The following is a 23,884-nucleotide window of genomic DNA, read 5'->3' as shown; positions in this document are numbered from 1 at the left end:
ACGGTTAACTGACGACAACTGTAAAAAATCCACTCTCTCGCGTTATAGAACGGCGTGCCCCGGACGCATTTCGTGGAGACGGACGCCAGCAATGATGAGAGCAAAAGGTGCCTACAAATCCTGTCGTTGCACCACGCACTGTTCTACGACAATTCACCAAGCAGACGCTCACGCCTTGTTGTGCTGTTTCCTTTGCGGGCAATGAGTGCACCTGCCTTCGACACAGGAAACATTACACGTTTGGCAGCTGTGGGATTGGAACCCACGCCTCCGAAGAGAATGGTGCCTGAAACCAGCGCCTTAGACCGCTCGGCCACGCTACCTACACAGCACGCGCGTCACAAGAGCTGCGTCCTACCCCACGAGAACACACCGCAACGGCACAAAAATGAGACGTAAAAAGTGGCAACGGTGGGATTCGAACCCACGCCTCCGAAGAGACTGGTGCCTAAAACCAGCGCCTTAGACCGCTCGGCCACGTTACCGTTGGAGCAGCAGCCGCAAAACGTTTCCTTTGTACTACAAAGATCACTTCGAAATGGAAGTATCTTGGCAATCGCCGTGCCATGTATTTCCACTGCTCTCCCACTGGAAGCGTCTCTTTAGGCCATCCACAGCAAGAAAAAGCCGTGCCCGCCGTATGGTAGCGACGCCACTTGTCTGTAGCTGTCGCAGTTAAGGAGACAGCGTCAAGAGACGTTTTCGTACCGTGACCAGGTTTCGAACCTGGGCTTTCCGTAACCACTAAAGTATCGTAGCTGTAACTGTCAGGCGGAGCCACAATGCTCCATGTATCAAACATATGTGAGCTCAAGGAGGTTACACTTGAAGAAAAAGCGGCAGCTTAACGCGATCACAGCAAAGCCCCCGGCAGCTACGGGATTCGAAACCGCGCCTACAGAGAGTCTGGTGCCTTAAACCAGCGCCTTAAAGCGCTCGGCCACGCTACATGCGCTGCTTGGTGCGCCAGTGTTCCTAGCATTTGTACAAACAGTGCACGCCACAGCTTCCTGTTCTGCTGGGACTGGCTGCTCATCCATCGCACTTCAAACAACTGCCCTTTTCGACTACAGAGAGCAGCGGACGTCTGCGCTCTGGGAGGCGACATTACGTGTTGGGGATGAAGTGGTAGGGCAAACTGCGGCCTGCGGAACACGAGTGAAAAAATCAACAGAGTACTGTCATTTCGAGTACTCGTCATTGCAACGGCAGCAAGGCGAAACTTTCAAAATTGCCGTGACCAGGATTCGAACCTGGGTTATTGCGGCCACAACGCAATGTCCTAACCACTAGACGATCACGGCCACGGACGCGCCCGCGAAAGCAGCTGCCTGTAATGCAAGTGGCGATACACAGCAGAGCCTAGGCCAAGGTGTACGCCACAGCAGTGTGAGACACGGTCTCCATCACATGTATACGAGCAAATGAACGTGCCTGCGCTGTCAGGACACTAACTACAGTGGTTAGCTGCATTCACCTCCGTGGCAATGTCTTGCAGTCCCCCAAGCCTCTTGACTACAGGTATGTGGCTGGATAACAAGTGGATAGACGCTTCATCTCTCTCGCCGTCAGGTGTTGCCGTGAATCATACTTAACGTAGCTTTCTGCACGCGTCAGCGTAGCGTCAGTCGAGCAAAGTCGAGACAAGTCGCATAAGAGGAGCAACAAAAACGCGCGATTCCGGTACCGGGAATCGAACCCGGGCCTCCTGGGTGAGAGCCAGGTATCCTAGCCACTAGACCACACCGGATAACGACGGCAGTGCTCTTTCCAGCGAACGCAGGAGCCACCCACGGTTAACTGACGACAACTGTAAAAAATCCACTCTCTCGCGTTATAGAACGGCGTGCCCCGGACGCATTTCGTGGAGACGGACGCCAGCAATGATGAGAGCAAAAGGTGCCTACAAATCCTGTCGTTGCACCACGCACTGTTCTACGACAATTCACCAAGCAGACGCTCACGCCTTGTTGTGCTGTTTCCTTTGCGGGCAATGAGTGCACCTGCCTTCGACACAGGAAACATTACACGTTTGGCAGCTGTGGGATTGGAACCCACGCCTCCGAAGAGAATGGTGCCTGAAACCAGCGCCTTAGACCGCTCGGCCACGCTACCTACACAGCACGCGCGTCACAAGAGCTGCGTCCTACCCCACGAGAACACACCGCAACGGCACAAAAATGAGACGTAAAAAGTGGCAACGGTGGGATTCGAACCCACGCCTCCGAAGAGACTGGTGCCTAAAACCAGCGCCTTAGACCGCTCGGCCACGTTACCGTTGGAGCAGCAGCCGCAAAACGTTTCCTTTGTACTACAAAGATCACTTCGAAATGGAAGTATCTTGGCAATCGCCGTGCCATGTATTTCCACTGCTCTCCCACTGGAAGCGTCTCTTTAGGCCATCCACAGCAAGAAAAAGCCGTGCCCGCCGTATGGTAGCGACGCCACTTGTCTGTAGCTGTCGCAGTTAAGGAGACAGCGTCAAGAGACGTTTTCGTACCGTGACCAGGTTTCGAACCTGGGCTTTCCGTAACCACTAAAGTATCGTAGCTGTAACTGTCAGGCGGAGCCACAATGCTCCATGTATCAAACATATGTGAGCTCAAGGAGGTTACACTTGAAGAAAAAGCGGCAGCTTAACGCGATCACAGCAAAGCCCCCGGCAGCTACGGGATTCGAAACCGCGCCTACAGAGAGTCTGGTGCCTTAAACCAGCGCCTTAAAGCGCTCGGCCACGCTACATGCGCTGCTTGGTGCGCCAGTGTTCCTAGCATTTGTACAAACAGTGCACGCCACAGCTTCCTGTTCTGCTGGGACTGGCTGCTCATCCATCGCACTTCAAACAACTGCCCTTTTCGACTACAGAGAGCAGCGGACGTCTGCGCTCTGGGAGGCGACATTACGTGTTGGGGATGAAGTGGTAGGGCAAACTGCGGCCTGCGGAACACGAGTGAAAAAATCAACAGAGTACTGTCATTTCGAGTACTCGTCATTGCAACGGCAGCAAGGCGAAACTTTCAAAATTGCCGTGACCAGGATTCGAACCTGGGTTATTGCGGCCACAACGCAATGTCCTAACCACTAGACGATCACGGCCACGGACGCGCCCGCGAAAGCAGCTGCCTGTAATGCAAGTGGCGATACACAGCAGAGCCTAGGCCAAGGTGTACGCCACAGCAGTGTGAGACACGGTCTCCATCACATGTATACGAGCAAATGAACGTGCCTGCGCTGTCAGGACACTAACTACAGTGGTTAGCTGCATTCACCTCCGTGGCAATGTCTTGCAGTCCCCCAAGCCTCTTGACTACAGGTATGTGGCTGGATAACAAGTGGATAGACGCTTCATCTCTCTCGCCGTCAGGTGTTGCCGTGAATCATACTTAACGTAGCTTTCTGCACGCGTCAGCGTAGCGTCAGTCGAGCAAAGTCGAGACAAGTCGCATAAGAGGAGCAACAAAAACGCGCGATTCCGGTACCGGGAATCGAACCCGGGCCTCCTGGGTGAGAGCCAGGTATCCTAGCCACTAGACCACACCGGATAACGACGGCAGTGCTCTTTCCAGCGAACGCAGGAGCCACCCACGGTTAACTGACGACAACTGTAAAAAATCCACTCTCTCGCGTTATAGAACGGCGTGCCCCGGACGCATTTCGTGGAGACGGACGCCAGCAATGATGAGAGCAAAAGGTGCCTACAAATCCTGTCGTTGCACCACGCACTGTTCTACGACAATTCACCAAGCAGACGCTCACGCCTTGTTGTGCTGTTTCCTTTGCGGGCAATGAGTGCACCTGCCTTCGACACAGGAAACATTACACGTTTGGCAGCTGTGGGATTGGAACCCACGCCTCCGAAGAGAATGGTGCCTGAAACCAGCGCCTTAGACCGCTCGGCCACGCTACCTACACAGCACGCGCGTCACAAGAGCTGCGTCCTACCCCACGAGAACACACCGCAACGGCACAAAAATGAGACGTAAAAAGTGGCAACTTTTTTTTTTTTTTTTTTTTTTTTTTTATTTTTTTTTTATTTTTTTTTTTTTTTTTTTACTTTTTTTTTGTTTTTTTTGTAATTGGCCTCCCAACTCCCCTTATAGCCCGGCCTTGCGCTCTCCAATTTATGCCTTCTTCGGCGAACTTCTTTAGCTATAAAATAAAACGGTGCTGCTTGCAAACAGAAAAGATTAATTGTTGTACTGTCCATTCAGCGGAAAACCGTAAACCCCTTGGTATGGTTCCTTGAGCGTCGACGTCCTCCGGTAGACGTTGGTGTTCAAGATGAAGTGATGGAATCGGAGATACTGGATTGCTTTGAGGAAAGTTTCTTGTGGCTATTCACCGCTAGCGAAGCATCGAAGGAAAACTAAAATTCTCTTGAAGTTAAAGTGCAGGCCTATAATTGCGCAAAGCTACTGCTTTGCTGCCTACACGCCTTAAAATAAAAAATGGAAGAATAACAGCGCATCAGGCGCTGTGTACCTAAATTCAATAAAAGAAAGAATAAAATTTGAAAAAAAAGAATAAAAAATCAAATACTGCCTGAGTTAGTCCTCTCAGTAACAAGGAAGGAACACCCTTCACACATCCCATGATATTGTGTTCAAAATGCTTCGTGGCGGCCATTAAAATAAGTAATGAAAAATGTCACAAAAATTAAAAATATCGACACATGTCAAAGGAATGAGTAGACTCCCGAACTTTCCGTATTGTCTAGGCGGATAACGAGAAGGAAAACATAATCCTCTCCGACGTGTTAAAAAGAAAGTAAAAGAAAACCTCTTTTCTTAAAAACCAAACAATCTCCGTGGCAGCGCGGTGCGCAACGCATCCGTGAATGTACGCCGAAGACGGAGGAACCAGACGGTGTAAAAAATGAATAAAAACATAAAGAAATCACTAAACGACAACTAAACACAAACACACACGAACACAGGATAAAACTGTGTTAAACTTTTCGTCGTCGTTTCCACGTTGCAGTCCGGCACAAGTGTAAGCATCGTACGTGTTGAATGGTTCACTGTTCCTGTAGCATTCTATTTGCATTAACTATGTATCCGGACCCGGAGACAATGCAAAACACAGAAGTAAAGAAAAGTCGCAGCAGTGAAGTGTTGATTACAACAGTTTGTCGTGGGCAAATGCGAGTGCAATTTGCAGAAAATTGGCAAAGATTTTGTGATAGTCTTTCCTGGTTTTAGTGAGGTCATGTTGCGTGGACAAATAAACCAGATAGGCATAGTCGTCCGTAAGTCGCAATTGCAGGAGGGCGAACACAGTGTGAGCCACGATCCATGCAGTGGCGGCACGCTTCGTATGCGGATATGGGTTGAAGTCCGGGATCAATGCCGTGTCCGCAGAAAAAGCGGCAGCGCTGGTCCGGTTGATAAGTGCGAGCATCCTGGCGGCAATGTTCCAAGTCGACTGTGACCTCAGACACACGAAACGATGTTCTAAGGTGTCGTCTTGGCGACAGTCTTCACACAAGCTCGATGGAGATAAGTGAATGCGGCGCAGCTTTTCGTTGGTGGGCAGAATTCTGTTAACCACTTGGTACCAAAAGCTGCTGACGTCCGCTGACAGGAAGGGAGCGTGAACGTGAGCCCACGCCGTCCTCCACGCAGATCGCGGGTAGCGCGCCTCCATCTTATTACCGACTGGCCGTCCTCTTAGTCCCTGGTAGACACGTTTCACAGTGCGTGTGCGATGGTCGAGTACGTCGGCGGCGAGATAACTTTTTTGAATGTAGTATTCTCGAACATAACGCAGCTGAAACGGTATGGTAGTCGGGTCGAGAGGTGCTGCTTCAGAGAGAGGACGATGAATAGCGAACAGAACAGCTGTGGGGCTCGACGGATCCCGTTCAATAGTGACGCTCGTCCGATGAAGGAGCAACGCTGCGGCTTTCATAGCAAAATGAATGAGCCCGAGCCCACCCTGTTCGCGCGGTAAAGTACACGTTTCGTAAGACACCTTGAAAATATGGCCCCGCCACAATAGCCAATAGACTGCCTGTGTTATGGCTCTGCCCAGATTCTTGGGTACCTGAAATAACTGTGCGAGGTACCAGGCTTTGCTGAGCAAGAAAACATTTATTAAAATCACCCGCTGTGTTAATGCGAGGGTGCGAGTAGCGGACAGGCTAGCCATAGCTCGTATGCCATTTAAGACAATACGCCAGTTGTAGGACGCAGTCTGTAACAGATTGGCTTGAAAGCGAACACCCAAAATTTTGTGTTCCTGCTTCACTGTAAACCATGGGCGTTTGAAGCCACGTGTCGCCGCATAAATAGGCAGAAAAACCGTCTTACGGGTATTGATGCTCGCACCGGATGCACGTTCATACTGTGTAAGAACAGCGCGTATTGTATCAAAATCGGTAGCCGAGGACACCAAGAGACCAAGGTCGTCAGCATAAGCGCGACAAACGTGCTTCTCATCCCCAATACGGATTCCCCTACAAACACTGTGCAACTTACGCAACAAAGGATCTAAGGAGATTGCGTAAAGCGCCATTGACAGAGGGCACCCTTGTTTGACTGAACAGCAGAGCGGAACAGGTTCCGACAAAAATCCATTGATACTAATCCGTGAGGTGGAATTTTTGAAAAGGTTAAAAATCATAGTTATATACTTTACACCGAAACCAAACTTCTGGAGCACTCGCCGGAGATATAGGTGGCTAACTCTGTCAAAAGCCATTGCAAAATCGATGGATAAAATGCCAAAAGGAATCCTATTCGTCGAAGCATAGGCAATGGCATCTCGGTATGTGGACACAGCACCATAGAGAGTGCGTTGAGGCACTGCACAGTATTGAAAGGGACTAATCAGTTTTTTCATGACCAGCTTCAAGCGTGAGGAGACACATTTGGTGAAGAGTTTGTAGTCACCATTAAGAAGGGTGATGGGTCTAAGATTGCACAGTTTCCTGGCGACTGGAACCTTAGGAGCCAAGACCACAATCCCTTCCAGGAAGGACGCAGGAACATCCACACCATTTAAAATTTCATTAAAAACATCAGTCAGGGCCGAGCCAAACAAGTGCCAAAAATGCAAATAAAATTCCGGTGGCAACCCATCAGCGCCCGGTGATTTATTCTGGGAACACAGTTTTAAGACATCACTCACTTCGCCCACAGTAAAGTTTTCTGTGAGGCGACGGCGATCCGCTACGGATAAGACGTACGGAACGTCGTGGAGAAGCTCTGAAATCGCGGCAGTATCAGTGTATTTCTCACTGAAAAGTTCGATGAAGTGACGGTGGGCCTCGGCAAGAATTGCCGCCTGGCTATTAAGCCGCGCACCGTCAGCTGATTCCAGCTCTGTGACGTAACGTCGCTTCGCGCGCCGGCGTTCGCGCAGCTGATGAAACACGGAAGGCGCTTCATCAGCAAGCGCCCCGGGGGCTCGGCTCCGTACGACAGATCCGCGTAACGATTCCCTTTTCAAATCCAGAAGACGGAGTTTGATACGCCGAATTGTCGCCATCCGAAGAGCGGGATTAGTTGTGTGCAGGTGGATGGCATCATTTAAACAGCTCTCGTAAAAATGCAATGTAGAACGCTCCCAGTGAGCAACATCCTGACCGAACTCCAGGGTGGCCTTGCGTAATGCCGGCTTAACAAATTCTACCCACCAAGACAAAGTGGAGGCATAGAGACCGCGATATTTTAGCACCCTCTGCCACACACGCACGATAACCGGCGCAAAATGTGGGTGTGAGAGATGTCGCACATTAAACTTCCATAATCGACTGGCGCGGGGTTTACCCGCCAATAGAGAATGAAAGCGGCAGACATACGCACAATGATCGGAAAAAATCACGGGGTGAACAGAGGAGTCCGTAAGACAGTGCTGTTTATCACGAGAAACATAAATCCTATCGAGCCGACTCCTTCCCGTGGGATAAAAGAAAGTAAAGCCCACGTCCCGCGGGTGTAAATAACACCACGAGTCAATTAAATTCATCTCAGCAACGAGCGTCTGTAATTCTAGGCACTTATAAGGCCGTGGCTCCTGATCTCTATCGTCCAGCACGCAATTAAAATCGCCGCCCATGACTACAGGCAGGTGGGGGCCCTGTAAAAGGTGACAAATGTCACTGCTATAAAATACACGGCGACGTGGCTGCCCGTCGGCACCAGAAGGGGCGTACACGTTAATATAGCGTACGTTGTTGGTCGTGCAGGCTACACCACGACCGTTAGGAATTGTAGCGACATTACTATAATCATGACCAACACGAATTAAAATGGCAGTACCACAATTACACTCGATATCAAAGTTCAAGAGCACTTGATAGCCCGGAATGGAGTGAAGTATATCTATCACAACCTCCTGCAAAAACACTACATCAGCAGCAATGTAATTTATAAAACCCACAAAACTTGCAAACTTCACAGGCGACTCCAACTTATTAAGATTAATAGTAGCCACAACTGATGGAGGGCTTGCTACCATAAACAACAGGGAAAAACAAAGAAAACAAATTAGACGGCAGGAGTGGACCCACCCTCCTCCTCCATATCGTCTGCCCAGTCACAACGTTCAAACGGTGCAGCTGAAGTAGGCGGTTCTTGTGTGGGAGGTGCGGACGCGGAATCCTGTGAAGGGGGACGCGTGCGACGCTGGGGGGTGTCTTCTGCCTTACGCTTAACCGAAAGTTGTGCCGGGTTCGTTGCCTGAGACGTCGTAGTGTCCATTGCTAGATGTACATCAGAGTGGTGCAACATTTCCTTTAACTGCTGGACAACCTGTTCCCGCCTGTCTGCCGACACACTTGTCGTAGGCGCCGGCTGACTGCTCGCCACAGGACGCTGTGGACGACGCCCCGTCGCAACCGACGGCCGTGATTCGACTACGGGGCGGGGCAAGGGCTTGTGCGCCGGCTTTTGCACAGATTTTTGTTTTTGTTTTGACTTCGGACGGGGAACTTGCTTCCATTCCGGAGACGGGCTGCGTTCTCCGCGAGAAAAAGACCTTGTGTCTAAAATCCGCGAACTACTGGCACTGCGGAAGCGGTCAGTATTGCCACGCCTCTCCGAAACACTTTCACGCCTTGGCTTTGGTTCCTGTGAGGCAGGAGCCGCGTCCGGAACACCCTGAAGCACGGAAGTAGATGGTGACGAATCCACAACAGCAACAGGGGGGGTAACCACCTGAACGGGTTCTGATCCGGTCCGCTCCGGAACTACTGGCCCAGCCGGAGGCGGAAGCAATACAGTAGCTACGGGAACTGACGCAGAAGAAACGGACATGTTTTGAACAGAATCAAGTCCGGTTGCAGTGGCATCGACATCCATCGCGACCGCATCAACTAAAGGCGTTGCCGTTTCTGCGGAACGTGCCGGTGAACGGGGAACACCTAACAACACGGCCGCGTACGACGCGTCGTCATCTTGCCCACGGGGCGGTAGCTGCACAGGGCGCCTACGCCGAGGACAATTTTGCCGAAAATGGTCGGTGGCATTGCAATAGGAACACGTTTGCGGCTGACCACTATACGAAATAAAAGCCCGGTGGCCGGCCATAACCAAAAACGAGGGAACGTGCTTCCTCACAATCATCTTGACACTACGGATACCGTTCTCAACCTGATATATGTAAGCGGACGACCACTTTTCCTTCGTAATCGACAAAACTGTGCCATAAGGCATAAGGCTACGAGCTATTGTCTCATTCCTAGTCTCAAACGGCAGATTGAATACCCGAACATTTCGAATACCAAATCCAGCGTTCGACAGAGTCACATTGCTAATTGTCCCATCAGAGTGTTTGAATTTACGTACGCCACCGTTTTCACTGACAAGGGCGTCGCACAATTTCGGACATTTCAATTTTACAAACAAAGAGTTCAGGAACGCGTCTAATTGCAAGCCTAACACATCACTTTCAGGAATTTTCAAGTCATTTTTCATCCACGAATGAATTTCAAAAGCAGACGGTCGGGTTACGTTTCTATCAAACTCGCATTGGATATTATTTTCTCGGTCTTCGGAATCCATGTTAACTTACAGTTCAGCTGACTAGTGCAGCGAAGAAACAGTCACCGCGATGAACCGCCGCCGACCGCGAAGCACACGTAAACACCGCCCGACACGCCGGAGCGAGCGCGCGATGTGTTCGGGCCCACGACTCCGAAGAGACTGGTGCCTAAAACCAGCGCCTTAGACCGCTCGGCCACGTTACCGTTGGAGCAGCAGCCGCAAAACGTTTCCTTTGTACTACAAAGATCACTTCGAAATGGAAGTATCTTGGCAATCGCCGTGCCATGTATTTCCACTGCTCTCCCACTGGAAGCGTCTCTTTAGGCCATCCACAGCAAGAAAAAGCCGTGCCCGCCGTATGGTAGCGACGCCACTTGTCTGTAGCTGTCGCAGTTAAGGAGACAGCGTCAAGAGACGTTTTCGTACCGTGACCAGGTTTCGAACCTGGGCTTTCCGTAACCACTAAAGTATCGTAGCTGTAACTGTCAGGCGGAGCCACAATGCTCCATGTATCAAACATATGTGAGCTCAAGGAGGTTACACTTGAAGAAAAAGCGGCAGCTTAACGCGATCACAGCAAAGCCCCCGGCAGCTACGGGATTCGAAACCGCGCCTACAGAGAGTCTGGTGCCTTAAACCAGCGCCTTAAAGCGCTCGGCCACGCTACATGCGCTGCTTGGTGCGCCAGTGTTCCTAGCATTTGTACAAACAGTGCACGCCACAGCTTCCTGTTCTGCTGGGACTGGCTGCTCATCCATCGCACTTCAAACAACTGCCCTTTTCGACTACAGAGAGCAGCGGACGTCTGCGCTCTGGGAGGCGACATTACGTGTTGGGGATGAAGTGGTAGGGCAAACTGCGGCCTGCGGAACACGAGTGAAAAAATCAAGAGAGTACTGTCATTTCGAGTACTCGTCATTGCAACGGCAGCAAGGCGAAACTTTCAAAATTGCCGTGACCAGGATTCGAACCTGGGTTATTGCGGCCACAACGCAATGTCCTAACCACTAGACGATCACGGCCACGGACGCGCCCGCGAAAGCAGCTGCCTGTAATGCAAGTGGCGATACACAGCAGAGCCTAGGCCAAGGTGTACGCCACAGCAGTGTGAGACACGGTCTCCATCACATGTATACGAGCAAATGAACGTGTCTGCGCTGTCAGGACACTAACTACAGTGGTTAGCTGCATTCACCTCCGTGGCAATGTCTTGCAGTCCCCCAAGCCTCTTGACTACAGGTATGTGGCTGGATAACAAGTGGATAGACGCTTCATCTCTCTCGCCGTCAGGTGTTGCCGTGAATCATACTTAACGTAGCTTTCTGCACGCGTCAGCGTAGCGTCAGTCGAGCAAAGTCGAGACAAGTCGCATAAGAGGAGCAACAAAAACGCGCGATTCCGGTACCGGGAATCGAACCCGGGCCTCCTGGGTGAGAGCCAGGTATCCTAGCCACTAGACCACACCGGATAACGACGGCAGTGCTCTTTCCAGCGAACGCAGGAGCCACCCACGGTTAACTGACGACAACTGTAAAAAATCCACTCTCTCGCGTTATAGAACGGCGTGCCCCGGACGCATTTCGTGGAGACGGACGCCAGCAATGATGAGAGCAAAAGGTGCCTACAAATCCTGTCGTTGCACCACGCACTGTTCTACGACAATTCACCAAGCAGACGCTCACGCCTTGTTGTGCTGTTTCCTTTGCGGGCAATGAGTGCACCTGCCTTCGACACAGGAAACATTACACGTTTGGCAGCTGTGGGATTGGAACCCACGCCTCCGAAGAGAATGGTGCCTGAAACCAGCGCCTTAGACCGCTCGGCCACGCTACCTACACAGCACGCGCGTCACAAGAGCTGCGTCCTACCCCACGAGAACACACCGCAACGGCACAAAAATGAGACGTAAAAAGTGGCAACGGTGGGATTCGAACCCACGCCTCCGAAGAGACTGGTGCCTAAAACCAGCGCCTTAGACCGCTCGGCCACGTTACCGTTGGAGCAGCAGCCGCAAAACGTTTCCTTTGTACTACAAAGATCACTTCGAAATGGAAGTATCTTGGCAATCGCCGTGCCATGTATTTCCACTGCTCTCCCACTGGAAGCGTCTCTTTAGGCCATCCACAGCAAGAAAAAGCCGTGCCCGCCGTATGGTAGCGACGCCACTTGTCTGTAGCTGTCGCAGTTAAGGAGACAGCGTCAAGAGACGTTTTCGTACCGTGACCAGGTTTCGAACCTGGGCTTTCCGTAACCACTAAAGTATCGTAGCTGTAACTGTCAGGCGGAGCCACAATGCTCCATGTATCAAACATATGTGAGCTCAAGGAGGTTACACTTGAAGAAAAAGCGGCAGCTTAACGCGATCACAGCAAAGCCCCCGGCAGCTACGGGATTCGAAACCGCGCCTACAGAGAGTCTGGTGCCTTAAACCAGCGCCTTAAAGCGCTCGGCCACGCTACATGCGCTGCTTGGTGCGCCAGTGTTCCTAGCATTTGTACAAACAGTGCACGCCACAGCTTCCTGTTCTGCTGGGACTGGCTGCTCATCCATCGCACTTCAAACAACTGCCCTTTTCGACTACAGAGAGCAGCGGACGTCTGCGCTCTGGGAGGCGACATTACGTGTTGGGGATGAAGTGGTAGGGCAAACTGCGGCCTGCGGAACACGAGTGAAAAAATCAAGAGAGTACTGTCATTTCGAGTACTCGTCATTGCAACGGCAGCAAGGCGAAACTTTCAAAATTGCCGTGACCAGGATTCGAACCTGGGTTATTGCGGCCACAACGCAATGTCCTAACCACTAGACGATCACGGCCACGGACGCGCCCGCGAAAGCAGCTGCCTGTAATGCAAGTGGCGATACACAGCAGAGCCTAGGCCAAGGTGTACGCCACAGCAGTGTGAGACACGGTCTCCATCACATGTATACGAGCAAATGAACGTGCCTGCGCTGTCAGGACACTAACTACAGTGGTTAGCTGCATTCACCTCCGTGGCAATGTCTTGCAGTCCCCCAAGCCTCTTGACTACAGGTATGTGGCTGGATAACAAGTGGATAGACGCTTCATCTCTCTCGCCGTCAGGTGTTGCCGTGAATCATACTTAACGTAGCTTTCTGCACGCGTCAGCGTAGCGTCAGTCGAGCAAAGTCGAGACAAGTCGCATAAGAGGAGCAACAAAAACGCGCGATTCCGGTACCGGGAATCGAACCCGGGCCTCCTGGGTGAGAGCCAGGTATCCTAGCCACTAGACCACACCGGATAACGACGGCAGTGCTCTTTCCAGCGAACGCAGGAGCCACCCACGGTTAACTGACGACAACTGTAAAAAATCCACTCTCTCGCGTTATAGAACGGCGTGCCCCGGACGCATTTCGTGGAGACGGACGCCAGCAATGATGAGAGCAAAAGGTGCCTACAAATCCTGTCGTTGCACCACGCACTGTTCTACGACAATTCACCAAGCAGACGCTCACGCCTTGTTGTGCTGTTTCCTTTGCGGGCAATGAGTGCACCTGCCTTCGACACAGGAAACATTACACGTTTGGCAGCTGTGGGATTGGAACCCACGCCTCCGAAGAGAATGGTGCCTGAAACCAGCGCCTTAGACCGCTCGGCCACGCTACCTACACAGCACGCGCGTCACAAGAGCTGCGTCCTACCCCACGAGAACACACCGCAACGGCACAAAAATGAGACGTAAAAAGTGGCAACGGTGGGATTCGAACCCACGCCTCCGAAGAGACTGGTGCCTAAAACCAGCGCCTTAGACCGCTCGGCCACGTTACCGTTGGAGCAGCAGCCGCAAAACGTTTCCTTTGTACTACAAAGATCACTTCGAAATGGAAGTATCTTGGCAATCGCCGTGCCATGTATTTCCACTGCTCTCCCACTGGAAGCGTCTCTTTAGGCCATCCACAGCAAGAAAAAGCCGTGCCCGCCGTATGGTAGCGACGCCACTTGTCTGTAGCTGTCGCAGTTAAGGAGACAGCGTCAAGAGACGTTTTCGTACCGTGACCAGGTTTCGAACCTGGGCTTTCCGTAACCACTAAAGTATCGTAGCTGTAACTGTCAGGCGGAGCCACAATGCTCCATGTATCAAACATATGTGAGCTCAAGGAGGTTACACTTGAAGAAAAAGCGGCAGCTTAACGCGATCACAGCAAAGCCCCCGGCAGCTACGGGATTCGAAACCGCGCCTACAGAGAGTCTGGTGCCTTAAACCAGCGCCTTAAAGCGCTCGGCCACGCTACATGCGCTGCTTGGTGCGCCAGTGTTCCTAGCATTTGTACAAACAGTGCACGCCACAGCTTCCTGTTCTGCTGGGACTGGCTGCTCATCCATCGCACTTCAAACAACTGCCCTTTTCGACTACAGAGAGCAGCGGACGTCTGCGCTCTGGGAGGCGACATTACGTGTTGGGGATGAAGTGGTAGGGCAAACTGCGGCCTGCGGAACACGAGTGAAAAAATCAAGAGAGTACTGTCATTTCGAGTACTCGTCATTGCAACGGCAGCAAGGCGAAACTTTCAAAATTGCCGTGACCAGGATTCGAACCTGGGTTATTGCGGCCACAACGCAATGTCCTAACCACTAGACGATCACGGCCACGGACGCGCCCGCGAAAGCAGCTGCCTGTAATGCAAGTGGCGATACACAGCAGAGCCTAGGCCAAGGTGTACGCCACAGCAGTGTGAGACACGGTCTCCATCACATGTATACGAGCAAATGAACGTGCCTGCGCTGTCAGGACACTAACTACAGTGGTTAGCTGCATTCACCTCCGTGGCAATGTCTTGCAGTCCCCCAAGCCTCTTGACTACAGGTATGTGGCTGGATAACAAGTGGATAGACGCTTCATCTCTCTCGCCGTCAGGTGTTGCCGTGAATCATACTTAACGTAGCTTTCTGCACGCGTCAGCGTAGCGTCAGTCGAGCAAAGTCGAGACAAGTCGCATAAGAGGAGCAACAAAAACGCGCGATTCCGGTACCGGGAATCGAACCCGGGCCTCCTGGGTGAGAGCCAGGTATCCTAGCCACTAGACCACACCGGATAACGACGGCAGTGCTCTTTCCAGCGAACGCAGGAGCCACCCACGGTTAACTGACGACAACTGTAAAAAATCCACTCTCTCGCGTTATAGAACGGCGTGCCCCGGACGCATTTCGTGGAGACGGACGCCAGCAATGATGAGAGCAAAAGGTGCCTACAAATCCTGTCGTTGCACCACGCACTGTTCTACGACAATTCACCAAGCAGACGCTCACGCCTTGTTGTGCTGTTTCCTTTGCGGGCAATGAGTGCACCTGCCTTCGACACAGGAAACATTACACGTTTGGCAGCTGTGGGATTGGAACCCACGCCTCCGAAGAGAATGGTGCCTGAAACCAGCGCCTTAGACCGCTCGGCCACGCTACCTACACAGCACGCGCGTCACAAGAGCTGCGTCCTACCCCACGAGAACACACCGCAACGGCACAAAAATGAGACGTAAAAAGTGGCAACGGTGGGATTCGAACCCACGCCTCCGAAGAGACTGGTGCCTAAAACCAGCGCCTTAGACCGCTCGGCCACGTTACCGTTGGAGCAGCAGCCGCAAAACGTTTCCTTTGTACTACAAAGATCACTTCGAAATGGAAGTATCTTGGCAATCGCCGTGCCATGTATTTCCACTGCTCTCCCACTGGAAGCGTCTCTTTAGGCCATCCACAGCAAGAAAAAGCCGTGCCCGCCGTATGGTAGCGACGCCACTTGTCTGTAGCTGTCGCAGTTAAGGAGACAGCGTCAAGAGACGTTTTCGTACCGTGACCAGGTTTCGAACCTGGGCTTTCCGTAACCACTAAAGTATCGTAGCTGTAACTGTCAGGCGGAGCCACAATGCTCCATGTATCAAACATATGTGAGCTCAAGGAGGTTACACTTGAAGAAAAAGCGGCAGCTTAACGCGATCACAGCAAAGCCCCCGGCAGCTACGGGATTCGAAACCGCGCCTACAGAGAGTCTGGTGCCTTAAACCAGCGCCTTAAAGCGCTCGGCCACGCTACATGCGCTGCTTGGTGCGCCAGTGTTCCTAGCATTTGTACAAACAGTGCACGCCACAGCTTCCTGTTCTGCTGGGACTGGCTGCTCATCCATCGCACTTCAAACAACTGCCCTTTTCGACTACAGAGAGCAGCGGACGTCTGCGCTCTGGGAGGCGACATTACGTGTTGGGGATGAAGTGGTAGGGCAAACTGCGGCCTGCGGAACACGAGTGAAAAAATCAACAGAGTACTGTCATTTCGAGTACTCGTCATTGCAACGGCAGCAAGGCGAAACTTTCAAAATTGCCGTGACCAGGATTCGAACCTGGGTTATTGCGGCCACAACGCAATGTCCTAACCACTAGACGATCACGGCCACGGACGCGCCCGCGAAAGCAGCTGCCTGTAATGCAAGTGGCGATACACAGCAGAGCCTAGGCCAAGGTGTACGCCACAGCAGTGTGAGACACGGTCTCCATCACATGTATACGAGCAAATGAACGTGCCTGCGCTGTCAGGACACTAACTACAGTGGTTAGCTGCATTCACCTCCGTGGCAATGTCTTGCAGTCCCCCAAGCCTCTTGACTACAGGTATGTGGCTGGATAACAAGTGGATAGACGCTTCATCTCTCTCGCCGTCAGGTGTTGCCGTGAATCATACTTAACGTAGCTTTCTGCACGCGTCAGCGTAGCGTCAGTCGAGCAAAGTCGAGACAAGTCGCATAAGAGGAGCAACAAAAACGCGCGATTCCGGTACCGGGAATCGAACCCGGGCCTCCTGGGTGAGAGCCAGGTATCCTAGCCACTAGACCACACCGGATAACGACGGCAGTGCTCTTTCCAGCGAACGCAGGAGCCACCCACGGTTAACTGACGACAACTGTAAAAAATCCACTCTCTCGCGTTATAGAACGGCGTGCCCCGGACGCATTTCGTGGAGACGGACGCCAGCAATGATGAGAGCAAAAGGTGCCTACAAATCCTGTCGTTGCACCACGCACTGTTCTACGACAATTCACCAAGCAGACGCTCACGCCTTGTTGTGCTGTTTCCTTTGCGGGCAATGAGTGCACCTGCCTTCGACACAGGAAACATTACACGTTTGGCAGCTGTGGGATTGGAACCCACGCCTCCGAAGAGAATGGTGCCTGAAACCAGCGCCTTAGACCGCTCGGCCACGCTACCTACACAGCACGCGCGTCACAAGAGCTGCGTCCTACCCCACGAGAACACACCGCAACGGCACAAAAATGAGACGTAAAAAGTGGCAACGGTGGGATTCGAACCCACGCCTCCGAAGAGACTGGTGCCTAAAACCAGCGCCTTAGACCGCTCGGCCACGTTACCGTTGGAGCAGCAGCCGCAAAACGTTTCCTTTGTACTACAAAGATCACTTCGAAATGGAAGTATCTTGGCAATCGCCGTGCCATGTATTTCCACTGCTCTCCCACTGGAAGCGTCTCTTTAGGCCATCCACAGCAAGAAAAAGCCGTGCCCGCCGTATGGTAGCGACGCCACTTGTCTGTAGCTGTCGCAGTTAAGGAGACAGCGTCAAGAGACGTTTTCGTACCGTGACCAGGTTTCGAACCTGGGCTTTCCGTAACCACTAAAGTATCGTAGCTGTAACTGTCAGGCGGAGCCACAATGCTCCATGTATCAAACATATGTGAGCTCAAGGAGGTTACACTTGAAGAAAAAGCGGCAGCTTAACGCGATCACAGCAAAGCCCCCGGCAGCTACGGGATTCGAAACCGCGCCTACAGAGAGTCTGGTGCCTTAAACCAGCGCCTTAAAGCGCTCGGCCACGCTACATGCGCTGCTTGGTGCGCCAGTGTTCCTAGCATTTGTACAAACAGTGCACGCCACAGCTTCCTGTTCTGCTGGGACTGGCTGCTCATCCATCGCACTTCAAACAACTGCCCTTTTCGACTACAGAGAGCAGCGGACGTCTGCGCTCTGGGAGGCGACATTACGTGTTGGGGATGAAGTGGTAGGGCAAACTGCGGCCTGCGGAACACGAGTGAAAAAATCAAGAGAGTACTGTCATTTCGAGTACTCGTCATTGCAACGGCAGCAAGGCGAAACTTTCAAAATTGCCGTGACCAGGATTCGAACCTGGGTTATTGCGGCCACAACGCAATGTCCTAACCACTAGACGATCACGGCCACGGACGCGCCCGCGAAAGCAGCTGCCTGTAATGCAAGTGGCGATACACAGCAGAGCCTAGGCCAAGGTGTACGCCACAGCAGTGTGAGACACGGTCTCCATCACATGTATACGAGCAAATGAACGTGCCTGCGCTGTCAGGACACTAACTACAGTGGTTAGCTGCATTCACCTCCGTGGCAATGTCTTGCAGTCCCCCAAGCCTCTTGACTACAGGTATGTGGCTGGATAACAAGTGGATAGACGCTTCATCTCTCTCGCCGTCAGGTGTTGCCGTGAATCATACTTAACGTAGCTTTCTGCACGCGTCAGCGTAGCGTCAGTCGAGCAAAGTCGAGACAAGTCGCATAAGAGGAGCAACAAAAACGCGCGATTCCGGTACCGGGAATCGAACCCGGGCCTCCTGGGTGAGAGCCAGGTATCCTAGCCACTAGACCACACCGGATAACGACGGCAGTGCTCTTTCCAGCGAACGCAGGAGCCACCCACGGTTAACTGACGACAACTGTAAAAAATCCACTCTCTCGCGTTATAGAACGGCGTGCCCCGGACGCATTTCGTGGAGACGGACGCCAGCAATGATGAGAGCAAAAGGTGCCTACAAATCCTGTCGTTGCACCACGCACTGTTCTACGACAATTCACCAAGCAGACGCTCACGCCTTGTTGTGCTGTTTCCTTTGCGGGCAATGAGTGCACCTGCCTTCGACACAGGAAACATTACACGTTTGGCAGCTGTGGGATTGGAACCCACGCCTCCGAAGAGAATGGTGCCTGAAACCAGCGCCTTAGACCGCTCGGCCACGCTACCTACACAGCACGCGCGTCACAAGAGCTGCGTCCTACCCCACGAGAACACACCGCAACGGCACAAAAATGAGACGTAAAAAGTGGCAACGGTGGGATTCGAACCCACGCCTCCGAAGAGACTGGTGCCTAAAACCAGCGCCTTAGACCGCTCGGCCACGTTACCGTTGGAGCAGCAGCCGCAAAACGTTTCCTTTGTACTACAAAGATCACTTCGAAATGGAAGTATCTTGGCAATCGCCGTGCCATGTATTTCCACTGCTCTCCCACTGGAAGCGTCTCTTTAGGCCATCCACAGCAAGAAAAAGCCGTGCCCGCCGTATGGTAGCGACGCCACTTGTCTGTAGCTGTCGCAGTTAAGGAGACAGCGTCAAGAGACGTTTTCGTACCGTGACCAGGTTTCGAACCTGGGCTTTCCGTAACCACTAAAGTATCGTAGCTGTAACTGTCAGGCGGAGCCACAATGCTCCATGTATCAAACATATGTGAGCTCAAGGAGGTTACACTTGAAGAAAAAGCGGCAGCTTAACGCGATCACAGCAAAGCCCCCGGCAGCTACGGGATTCGAAACCGCGCCTACAGAGAGTCTGGTGCCTTAAACCAGCGCCTTAAAGCGCTCGGCCACGCTACATGCGCTGCTTGGTGCGCCAGTGTTCCTAGCATTTGTACAAACAGTGCACGCCACAGCTTCCTGTTCTGCTGGGACTGGCTGCTCATCCATCGCACTTCAAACAACTGCCCTTTTCGACTACAGAGAGCAGCGGACGTCTGCGCTCTGGGAGGCGACATTACGTGTTGGGGATGAAGTGGTAGGGCAAACTGCGGCCTGCGGAACACGAGTGAAAAAATCAAGAGAGTACTGTCATTTCGAGTACTCGTCATTGCAACGGCAGCAAGGCGAAACTTTCAAAATTGCCGTGACCAGGATTCGAACCTGGGTTATTGCGGCCACAACGCAATGTCCTAACCACTAGACGATCACGGCCACGGACGCGCCCGCGAAAGCAGCTGCCTGTAATGCAAGTGGCGATACACAGCAGAGCCTAGGCCAAGGTGTACGCCACAGCAGTGTGAGACACGGTCTCCATCACATGTATACGAGCAAATGAACGTGCCTGCGCTGTCAGGACACTAACTACAGTGGTTAGCTGCATTCACCTCCGTGGCAATGTCTTGCAGTCCCCCAAGCCTCTTGACTACAGGTATGTGGCTGGATAACAAGTGGATAGACGCTTCATCTCTCTCGCCGTCAGGTGTTGCCGTGAATCATACTTAACGTAGCTTTCTGCACGCGTCAGCGTAGCGTCAGTCGAGCAAAGTCGAGACAAGTCGCATAAGAGGAGCAACAAAAACGCGCGATTCCGGTACCGGGAATCGAACCCGGGCCTCCTGGGTGAGAGCCAGGTATCCTAGCCACTAGACCACACCGGATAACGACGGCAGTGCTCTTTCCAGCGAACGCAGGAGCCACCCACGGTTAACTGACGACAACTGTAAAAAATCCACTCTCTCGCGTTATAGAACGGCGTGCCCCGGACGCATTTCGTGGAGACGGACGCCAGCAATGATGAGAGCAAAAGGTGCCTACAAATCCTGTCGTTGCACCACGCACTGTTCTACGACAATTCACCAAGCAGACGCTCACGCCTTGTTGTGCTGTTTCCTTTGCGGGCAATGAGTGCACCTGCCTTCGACACAGGAAACATTACACGTTTGGCAGCTGTGGGATTGGAACCCACGCCTCCGAAGAGAATGGTGCCTGAAACCAGCGCCTTAGACCGCTCGGCCACGCTACCTACACAGCACGCGCGTCACAAGAGCTGCGTCCTACCCCACGAGAACACACCGCAACGGCACAAAAATGAGACGTAAAAAGTGGCAACGGTGGGATTCGAACCCACGCCTCCGAAGAGACTGGTGCCTAAAACCAGCGCCTTAGACCGCTCGGCCACGTTACCGTTGGAGCAGCAGCCGCAAAACGTTTCCTTTGTACTACAAAGATCACTTCGAAATGGAAGTATCTTGGCAATCGCCGTGCCATGTATTTCCACTGCTCTCCCACTGGAAGCGTCTCTTTAGGCCATCCACAGCAAGAAAAAGCCGTGCCCGCCGTATGGTAGCGACGCCACTTGTCTGTAGCTGTCGCAGTTAAGGAGACAGCGTCAAGAGACGTTTTCGTACCGTGACCAGGTTTCGAACCTGGGCTTTCCGTAACCACTAAAGTATCGTAGCTGTAACTGTCAGGCGGAGCCACAATGCTCCATGTATCAAACATATGTGAGCTCAAGGAGGTTACACTTGAAGAAAAAGCGGCAGCTTAACGCGATCACAGCAAAGCCCCCGGCAGCTACGGGATTCGAAACCGCGCCTACAGAGAGTCTGGTGCCTTAAACCAGCGCCTTAAAGCGCTCGGCCACGCTACATGCGCTGCTTGGTGCGCCAGTGTTCCTAGCATTTGTACAAACAGTGCACGCCACAGCTTCCTGTTCTGCTGGGACTGGCTGCTCATCCATCGCACTTCAAACAACTGCCCTTTTCGACTACAGAGAGCAGCGGACGTCTGCGCTCTGGGAGGCGACATTACGTGTTGGGGATGAAGTGGTAGGGCAAACTGCGGCCTGCGGAACACGAGTGAAAAAATCAAGAGAGTACTGTCATTTCGAGTACTCGTCATTGCAACGGCAGCAAGGCGAAACTTTCAAAATTGCCGTGACCAGGATTCGAACCTGGGTTATTGCGGCCACAACGCAATGTCCTAACCACTAGACGATCACGGCCACGGACGCGCCCGCGAAAGCAGCTGCCTGTAATGCAAGTGGCGATACACAGCAGAGCCTAGGCCAAGGTGTACGCCACAGCAGTGTGAGACACGGTCTCCATCACATGTATACGAGCAAATGAACGTGCCTGCGCTGTCAGGACACTAACTACAGTGGTTAGCTGCATTCACCTCCGTGGCAATGTCTTGCAGTCCCCCAAGCCTCTTGACTACAGGTATGTGGCTGGATAACAAGTGGATAGACGCTTCATCTCTCTCGCCGTCAGGTGTTGCCGTGAATCATACTTAACGTAGCTTTCTGCACGCGTCAGCGTAGCGTCAGTCGAGCAAAGTCGAGACAAGTCGCATAAGAGGAGCAACAAAAACGCGCGATTCCGGTACCGGGAATCGAACCCGGGCCTCCTGGGTGAGAGCCAGGTATCCTAGCCACTAGACCACACCGGATAACGACGGCAGTGCTCTTTCCAGCGAACGCAGGAGCCACCCACGGTTAACTGACGACAACTGTAAAAAATCCACTCTCTCGCGTTATAGAACGGCGTGCCCCGGACGCATTTCGTGGAGACGGACGCCAGCAATGATGAGAGCAAAAGGTGCCTACAAATCCTGTCGTTGCACCACGCACTGTTCTACGACAATTCACCAAGCAGACGCTCACGCCTTGTTGTGCTGTTTCCTTTGCGGGCAATGAGTGCACCTGCCTTCGACACAGGAAACATTACACGTTTGGCAGCTGTGGGATTGGAACCCACGCCTCCGAAGAGAATGGTGCCTGAAACCAGCGCCTTAGACCGCTCGGCCACGCTACCTACACAGCACGCGCGTCACAAGAGCTGCGTCCTACCCCACGAGAACACACCGCAACGGCACAAAAATGAGACGTAAAAAGTGGCAACGGTGGGATTCGAACCCACGCCTCCGAAGAGACTGGTGCCTAAAACCAGCGCCTTAGACCGCTCGGCCACGTTACCGTTGGAGCAGCAGCCGCAAAACGTTTCCTTTGTACTACAAAGATCACTTCGAAATGGAAGTATCTTGGCAATCGCCGTGCCATGTATTTCCACTGCTCTCCCACTGGAAGCGTCTCTTTAGGCCATCCACAGCAAGAAAAAGCCGTGCCCGCCGTATGGTAGCGACGCCACTTGTCTGTAGCTGTCGCAGTTAAGGAGACAGCGTCAAGAGACGTTTTCGTACCGTGACCAGGTTTCGAACCTGGGCTTTCCGTAACCACTAAAGTATCGTAGCTGTAACTGTCAGGCGGAGCCACAATGCTCCATGTATCAAACATATGTGAGCTCAAGGAGGTTACACTTGAAGAAAAAGCGGCAGCTTAACGCGATCACAGCAAAGCCCCCGGCAGCTACGGGATTCGAAACCGCGCCTACAGAGAGTCTGGTGCCTTAAACCAGCGCCTTAAAGCGCTCGGCCACGCTACATGCGCTGCTTGGTGCGCCAGTGTTCCTAGCATTTGTACAAACAGTGCACGCCACAGCTTCCTGTTCTGCTGGGACTGGCTGCTCATCCATCGCACTTCAAACAACTGCCCTTTTCGACTACAGAGAGCAGCGGACGTCTGCGCTCTGGGAGGCGACATTACGTGTTGGGGATGAAGTGGTAGGGCAAACTGCGGCCTGCGGAACACGAGTGAAAAAATCAAGAGAGTACTGTCATTTCGAGTACTCGTCATTGCAACGGCAGCAAGGCGAAACTTTCAAAATTGCCGTGACCAGGATTCGAACCTGGGTTATTGCGGCCACAACGCAATGTCCTAACCACTAGACGATCACGGCCACGGACGCGCCCGCGAAAGCAGCTGCCTGTAATGCAAGTGGCGATACACAGCAGAGCCTAGGCCAAGGTGTACGCCACAGCAGTGTGAGACACGGTCTCCATCACATGTATACGAGCAAATGAACGTGCCTGCGCTGTCAGGACACTAACTACAGTGGTTAGCTGCATTCACCTCCGTGGCAATGTCTTGCAGTCCCCCAAGCCTCTTGACTACAGGTATGTGGCTGGATAACAAGTGGATAGACGCTTCATCTCTCTCGCCGTCAGGTGTTGCCGTGAATCATACTTAACGTAGCTTTCTGCACGCGTCAGCGTAGCGTCAGTCGAG

At 52.6% G+C, this 23,884-nt stretch overlaps 28 non-coding genes across 28 annotated transcripts; all 28 read right to left on the bottom strand.

Moving 5' to 3' along the window:
• Window positions 1–403: 403 nt before the first annotated feature.
• Window positions 404–485, bottom strand: Trnal-uag. The gene has a single exon. It is a non-coding gene; the product is annotated as a tRNA-Leu (tRNA).
• A 747-nt stretch (window positions 486–1,232) lies between these two features.
• Window positions 1,233–1,304, bottom strand: Trnah-gug. Its single transcript has one exon. It is a non-coding gene; the product is annotated as a tRNA-His (tRNA).
• Window positions 1,305–1,678: 374 nt separating this feature from the next.
• Trnae-cuc lies at window positions 1,679–1,750 on the bottom strand. Its single transcript has one exon. It is a non-coding gene; the product is annotated as a tRNA-Glu (tRNA).
• A 445-nt stretch (window positions 1,751–2,195) lies between these two features.
• On the bottom strand, window positions 2,196–2,277 carry Trnal-uag. Its single transcript has one exon. It is a non-coding gene; the product is annotated as a tRNA-Leu (tRNA).
• A 747-nt stretch (window positions 2,278–3,024) lies between these two features.
• On the bottom strand, window positions 3,025–3,096 carry Trnah-gug. The gene has a single exon. It is a non-coding gene; the product is annotated as a tRNA-His (tRNA).
• Window positions 3,097–3,470: 374 nt separating this feature from the next.
• Trnae-cuc lies at window positions 3,471–3,542 on the bottom strand. Its single transcript has one exon. It is a non-coding gene; the product is annotated as a tRNA-Glu (tRNA).
• A 7,397-nt stretch (window positions 3,543–10,939) lies between these two features.
• On the bottom strand, window positions 10,940–11,011 carry Trnah-gug. The gene has a single exon. It is a non-coding gene; the product is annotated as a tRNA-His (tRNA).
• A 374-nt stretch (window positions 11,012–11,385) lies between these two features.
• On the bottom strand, window positions 11,386–11,457 carry Trnae-cuc. The gene has a single exon. It is a non-coding gene; the product is annotated as a tRNA-Glu (tRNA).
• A 445-nt stretch (window positions 11,458–11,902) lies between these two features.
• Trnal-uag lies at window positions 11,903–11,984 on the bottom strand. Its single transcript has one exon. It is a non-coding gene; the product is annotated as a tRNA-Leu (tRNA).
• Window positions 11,985–12,731: 747 nt separating this feature from the next.
• On the bottom strand, window positions 12,732–12,803 carry Trnah-gug. The gene has a single exon. It is a non-coding gene; the product is annotated as a tRNA-His (tRNA).
• Window positions 12,804–13,177: 374 nt separating this feature from the next.
• Trnae-cuc lies at window positions 13,178–13,249 on the bottom strand. Its single transcript has one exon. It is a non-coding gene; the product is annotated as a tRNA-Glu (tRNA).
• Window positions 13,250–13,694: 445 nt separating this feature from the next.
• Window positions 13,695–13,776, bottom strand: Trnal-uag. The gene has a single exon. It is a non-coding gene; the product is annotated as a tRNA-Leu (tRNA).
• A 747-nt stretch (window positions 13,777–14,523) lies between these two features.
• Trnah-gug lies at window positions 14,524–14,595 on the bottom strand. Its single transcript has one exon. It is a non-coding gene; the product is annotated as a tRNA-His (tRNA).
• Window positions 14,596–14,969: 374 nt separating this feature from the next.
• Window positions 14,970–15,041, bottom strand: Trnae-cuc. Its single transcript has one exon. It is a non-coding gene; the product is annotated as a tRNA-Glu (tRNA).
• Window positions 15,042–15,486: 445 nt separating this feature from the next.
• On the bottom strand, window positions 15,487–15,568 carry Trnal-uag. Its single transcript has one exon. It is a non-coding gene; the product is annotated as a tRNA-Leu (tRNA).
• Window positions 15,569–16,315: 747 nt separating this feature from the next.
• Window positions 16,316–16,387, bottom strand: Trnah-gug. The gene has a single exon. It is a non-coding gene; the product is annotated as a tRNA-His (tRNA).
• A 374-nt stretch (window positions 16,388–16,761) lies between these two features.
• Window positions 16,762–16,833, bottom strand: Trnae-cuc. Its single transcript has one exon. It is a non-coding gene; the product is annotated as a tRNA-Glu (tRNA).
• A 445-nt stretch (window positions 16,834–17,278) lies between these two features.
• Trnal-uag lies at window positions 17,279–17,360 on the bottom strand. The gene has a single exon. It is a non-coding gene; the product is annotated as a tRNA-Leu (tRNA).
• A 747-nt stretch (window positions 17,361–18,107) lies between these two features.
• Trnah-gug lies at window positions 18,108–18,179 on the bottom strand. Its single transcript has one exon. It is a non-coding gene; the product is annotated as a tRNA-His (tRNA).
• A 374-nt stretch (window positions 18,180–18,553) lies between these two features.
• Window positions 18,554–18,625, bottom strand: Trnae-cuc. Its single transcript has one exon. It is a non-coding gene; the product is annotated as a tRNA-Glu (tRNA).
• A 445-nt stretch (window positions 18,626–19,070) lies between these two features.
• On the bottom strand, window positions 19,071–19,152 carry Trnal-uag. Its single transcript has one exon. It is a non-coding gene; the product is annotated as a tRNA-Leu (tRNA).
• A 747-nt stretch (window positions 19,153–19,899) lies between these two features.
• Window positions 19,900–19,971, bottom strand: Trnah-gug. Its single transcript has one exon. It is a non-coding gene; the product is annotated as a tRNA-His (tRNA).
• Window positions 19,972–20,345: 374 nt separating this feature from the next.
• Window positions 20,346–20,417, bottom strand: Trnae-cuc. Its single transcript has one exon. It is a non-coding gene; the product is annotated as a tRNA-Glu (tRNA).
• Window positions 20,418–20,862: 445 nt separating this feature from the next.
• On the bottom strand, window positions 20,863–20,944 carry Trnal-uag. The gene has a single exon. It is a non-coding gene; the product is annotated as a tRNA-Leu (tRNA).
• A 747-nt stretch (window positions 20,945–21,691) lies between these two features.
• Window positions 21,692–21,763, bottom strand: Trnah-gug. Its single transcript has one exon. It is a non-coding gene; the product is annotated as a tRNA-His (tRNA).
• A 374-nt stretch (window positions 21,764–22,137) lies between these two features.
• On the bottom strand, window positions 22,138–22,209 carry Trnae-cuc. The gene has a single exon. It is a non-coding gene; the product is annotated as a tRNA-Glu (tRNA).
• Window positions 22,210–22,654: 445 nt separating this feature from the next.
• On the bottom strand, window positions 22,655–22,736 carry Trnal-uag. Its single transcript has one exon. It is a non-coding gene; the product is annotated as a tRNA-Leu (tRNA).
• Window positions 22,737–23,483: 747 nt separating this feature from the next.
• Trnah-gug lies at window positions 23,484–23,555 on the bottom strand. Its single transcript has one exon. It is a non-coding gene; the product is annotated as a tRNA-His (tRNA).
• Window positions 23,556–23,884: the final 329 nt, after the last annotated feature.

This window comes from Schistocerca piceifrons, unplaced genomic scaffold (assembly GCF_021461385.2).
Source record: "Schistocerca piceifrons isolate TAMUIC-IGC-003096 unplaced genomic scaffold, iqSchPice1.1 HiC_scaffold_700, whole genome shotgun sequence".
Classification (NCBI taxonomy): domain Eukaryota; kingdom Metazoa; phylum Arthropoda; class Insecta; order Orthoptera; family Acrididae; genus Schistocerca; species Schistocerca piceifrons.
Note: the sequence above shows the minus strand (reverse complement) of the source record. Positions and strands in the feature narration are given on the sequence as shown.